Genomic DNA, 4,967 nt, shown 5'->3' on the forward strand with positions numbered 1-4,967 from the left:
AAGGTGACATCAAGTCAGAAACTCAGAGGCAGTCCGCAGACATCACCTGAGGCGGAAGCAGCTGGCCGTGGCTCCCACGTGAGGGCCTTCTCTTGATGGCTGAGCACCCTGTTTCTTGTTTCCTCTGCAGGTGCTTCGCACCACGGCAAACCTTGCTGTAAATGGTCCAGCTATTCTCAGAGACTCAGTGTTTTCAACGCCCTTAGCTGCTTGCTGATTTTCCCTCTCCTGGACAGCCTAGCACAAGACACAGGCGACAAGGAAGGGTCTCCTTGATCCAAGAGTCCATTTTCAATAAGTTTTAATAGCGTACGACAGTTTACCAATGTAATTTACATTCCAACAGCAAGTCTGACCCTGTGGCAAGGCAACCGATGGTCTCTGCGTGTTCTTAGTCCTTCTAGGAACACAGATGTTCATGTTTCCTTCAGAAAGGTTTACTCACAGGTGTATAAAGTTCAGTCCCAGACAAGACAGGTTCAAGCATATGCCCGTGCTCTTTATCTTCATGACATCCAGGATGTCCTGCATTCTGGAATACAGAGATCCAATAGGGTCTACAACAGTATGGTACGGCTATCACCTCCACTGTGTGCTGCCACCTCCGCCTCCTCCTCTTCCTCCTTCTTTTCCTTCTCCTCCTCCTCTCCTCTTCTTCCTCCTCCTTCTTCCTCTTCCTCTCTCTCTCTCTCTCTCTCTCTCTCTCTCTCTCCCTCTCTCTCTCTCTCTCATTACTTCATTATTTCAGTAGGAGGAACCTGGGGTTGGGAGCTTCCTGGCCATGGGGATGGTAATCGGGACTCGGTCTGGCTGCTGCAGCCTGCAGGTGCAAAGACAAGGAACAGGATGTTCCAGAACCGTGTTCTTCTATCACCGGTCTGTGCCTATACAAGTTCTAAATGGGGCCTTGATGTTCCCGGAGGATGAAGTTCCCTTGGACTTTGTCTGGAATCTCTTTCTGGAATTTGACCATACCTCACAGCAAATTCTGTGTGTTTGCAATTTTATAATCTGCCACGAGATGGCGGTAAGCCCACATCCACAGAAGCGGCACTTGTCTGCTCAGACTAGTTTCCTTAAGGGCACCTCACCAGACAATACATCCAGAGGACACTGATGGCTGGGTTTGTTTCTGGTTCCTTCTACAACCTGAACTGGTGACTGCTGGCCCTGAGTTCTGAGCAGGACACGGAGTCTGTGCTCTGATGGTCTGTACTGGGAGACGCTGAGAATCCTAAATCCACCCTAGACCCACACAGGTGAAGGTGTTGATCAGAGTATGGCCGGCTTCATAGGGACCCAGGTGTGAAAATGGGTTGTTCTTCGTATAGGGAGTTTAGATAAACACCTGCTTAGTGCTCGCTTCAGCAGCACACAAACTAAAATTGGAACAATACAGAGAAGATTAACTTGGCCCTTCCACAAGGGTGAAACGCAAATTCGTGAAGCGTTCCATGTTTTCTAATGACTGCTTATGCTGGCGAGGATGTGGGGTAAAGGGAACACTCCTCCATTGCTGGTGGGAGTGCAAACTTGTTCAGCTGTTTTGGAAATCAGTATGGCAATTTCTCAGAAAATTAGGAAACAACCTTCCTCAAGACCCAGCAATACCACTTTTGGGTATATACCCAAAGGATGTTCAATCATACCACAAGGACATGCGCTCACCTATGTTTATAGCAACATTGTTTGCCATAGCCAGAACCTGGTAACAACCTAAATGCCCCTCGACTGAAGAATGGATAAGGAAAATGTGGTACATTTGCACAATGGAGTGCTACACCACAGGGGGAAAAAAAAAAGACATCTTGAAATTTGCAGGCAAATGAATGGATCTAGAAAACATCATATTAGTGAGGTATCGCAGACCCAGAAAGACAAATGTATGTACTCACTCATAAGTGGCTTTTAAACAACAACAACAAAAAGAAAAACATCCTACAATTCACAACCCAAGAGAACCTAGACAACAATGAGGACCCTAAGAGAGACATACATGGATCTAATCTACATGGGAAGTAGCAAAAGACAAGATCTCCTGAGTAAACTGGGAGCATGGGATCATGGGAGAGGGCAGGGAGGAGGAAGGGAAGGGAGTGGAGAAAAATATGTAGCTCAATAAAAACAATTAAAAACTAAAACAAAATGCCTGCTTAATAAATACTGAAGGAGGGTTAGAAGGAGAGTTGTTTCATTTTGTTTTGTTTCTTTTTTCTAAAATCTATTCATTTTACATACCAACCACTGTTCCCTCCCCTCTTCCTGCTCTGCTCCTCCTCACTTTTTTTTTTTTGTTTCTTGCTTTTGTTCAGATAGGGTCTCTTTAGCTGTGTAGCACAAGCTAGCCTTGAACTTCTAATCTTCCTGCCTCAGCCTCCTGAAAACTGGATTAGAGGCATTTGCCAAGCCTTGTAATAAATGCTTTTTTTTTTTTTTGGTTTTTTTTGAGACAGGGTTTTTCTGTGGTTTTGGAGCCTGTCCTGGAACTAGCTCTTGTAGACCAGGCTGGTCTCGAACTCACAGAGATCCGCCTGCCTCTGCCTCCTGAGTGCTGAGATTAAAGGCATGCGCCACCACCACCCAGCAATAAATGCTTTTACTTAAAAAAAAAACGAAGCATTTTTGAGAATGTGTGTGTGTGTGTTGATATTATTTAACAAGTAAAGCTTGCCTGGAGATCAGAGTGCAGAGCTAAATCACTAGATAGCCACAGAGGCCTGACAGTCGTGGCACACACCTGTAATCCCAGCACTCAGGAGGCAGAGGCAGGGATCTCTGTGAATTCAAGGTTGCCCTGGGCTACACAAGATTGATTCAGTCTAAAAGAGAAACAGAGCCAGGCAGTGGTGGCTCACATCTTTAATCCCAGCACTAGGGAGGTGGAGACAGGAAGGGATATGGATGGACAGAGAGAGGAACATCAGGCAGGAGGAGACATGAGCTCACTTCATTCAGTCTGAGGTTCTGTAGAGACAAGATTCGGTCTGAGGACCTGTAGAGACCCCATTCAGTCTGAGGAGTTTGCAAGAACTAATGACTGGCTGTTCTGTTCCTCTGATCTTTCAGCTTTCACCCACGAATACCTGACTCCGGGTTTTTATTATTAAGATCAATTAGAAATCCCATTATGCATGTGTGTGTGCACATGCGCCCGCAAGCTTGTGCATGCCAGAACACACGTGCAAAGTCAGTGGCTTCTCCCTCTTCTGCTGTGGGATTCCCCTCTGTATGTTGTGAACATGTTTTATTACCACTGACTAATAAAGAAACTGCTTTGGCCTATGGTAGGGCAGAATAAAGTCAGGTGGGAAATCCGAACAGAGAGATAGAGAGAGAGTAGGTGGAGTCAGGGAGACTTCAGGTAGCTGCCAAAACAGACAGTCATCAGAACCTTACCAGTAAGCCACAGCATTGTGTTGATACACAGATTAACAGAAATGGGTTAATTTAAGATATAAGAACTAGCTAGGAAAACACCTGAGTCATTGGCCAAACAGTTTCTGTGTGATTATTCGGGTCTGGGTGGCAGGGAAATGAACGAGTGTTCTCCTTTTTAAAAATAAAAAATAAATTTATTTACTTATTATGGATACAGTGTTCTGCCTGCATGTATGCCTGCAGGCCAGAAGAGGGCATCAGATCTCGTTACAGTTGTTATGAGCCACCAACCTGTTGCTGGGAATTGAACTCAGGACCTCGGGAAGAACGGTCAGTGGTCTTAACCTCTGAGTCATCTCTCCAGTCCTGTTTGATTTGTTGTTGTTGTTGTTTTGTTTGTTTTTGTGAGACAGGGTTTCTCTCTGTAGCCCTGGCTATCCTGGAACTCGCCCTATAGACCTGGCTGGCCTCAAACTCAGGGATCTGCTTGCTTCTGCCTCCTGAGTGCTGAGATTATAGGCGTGCACCATCACCTCCCAGCTTTTTGTTACTCTTAAAGTCCTATCTTAGACTGGACTCAGAAGTGGATGCTCTCAGCGAAGACAGCCTATGACACTTAGCTATCTGTTCCTGACATTTTCTTTGGTTTCCCTCATTCTCTTGGCCAAAGTTTAGTGTATTATACACTCTCTTAGTGCATGCTTCTGCAGAACAATGCTGGCAGTGGTGTTAGTGTGTAATACATCTTCTTAGCGCATGCTTCTTCAGAATAATGCATTGCAGTGGTGTTGCAGGACTAATAAGATGCTGAATCTTGGGCATTTTTGGTCCTGAGCTTCATGTCCTCTTGGCTTAAGGGCTTTCTGACAACATATTGGCAGAAATCTCTTGCTTAGAGGGACTGAAAAGCTTTAGGATTCTGCTAGCCTTTTTGGACCTCAACAGCCAAGGCACAGTTGATGTGAGATGCCCCTCGGAAATGCTGTGAATATGTTTTATTGCCATTGGTTAATCAAGAAGCTGATTTGGCCAATAGCCAAGCAAACTATAGCTAGGTGGGAAAGCCAAGCAAAACTATAGCGATAAAAAGGGCAGAGTCAGGGAGATGCCAACAGTCACTGGAGAATCAAGATGTGAGGTAACAAGCCATGAGCCTCATGATAAAATATAGAATAATAGAATTGTAGAATAATTTAAGTTGTGAGAGCTAGTTGATAATAAGCTTGAGCTAATAGGCCAAGCAGTTTATAATTGATATTAAGCCTCAGAGTGGTTATTTGGGAACTGGAGGGTGGGAGAGAAACCTCAAGTTACAACAGTAATATCTGTCAGTCCAGGGACAGTAACATCAGTGGCAGATGTTCCCTAAAAGTCTCTGCCAAATCCTCTGGTTCAGGTTTACAGATGAGGGGATGTCTTCAGCAAGTTCCAGAAGAGGAATGGTGGAAGGGTACAGGTAGTTTGTAAAACTTCCAGAGAGCAGGAGATAGGGCTTGGGGACCATGTGGCTGTGAAGAACCAAGGCCACTTGAGGCTCAGCCTTTAGGACTGTGCACCTTGTGAGCCACGCAGGCCCATCAGCAGAGCTT

The 4,967-nt window shown here is 45.3% G+C and overlaps 1 non-coding gene across 1 annotated transcript; it reads left to right on the forward strand.

The window, feature by feature from the left end:
* The first annotated feature begins 1,355 nt into the window (after window positions 1–1,355).
* On the forward strand, window positions 1,356–1,462 carry LOC113457901. Its single transcript, XR_003378378.1, has one exon. It is a non-coding gene; the product is annotated as a U6 spliceosomal RNA (small nuclear RNA).
* Window positions 1,463–4,967: the final 3,505 nt, after the last annotated feature.

Source organism: Microtus ochrogaster, linkage group LG9 (genome assembly GCF_000317375.1).
Source record: "Microtus ochrogaster isolate Prairie Vole_2 linkage group LG9, MicOch1.0, whole genome shotgun sequence".
NCBI classification, from domain to species: Eukaryota; Metazoa; Chordata; class Mammalia; order Rodentia; family Cricetidae; genus Microtus; species Microtus ochrogaster.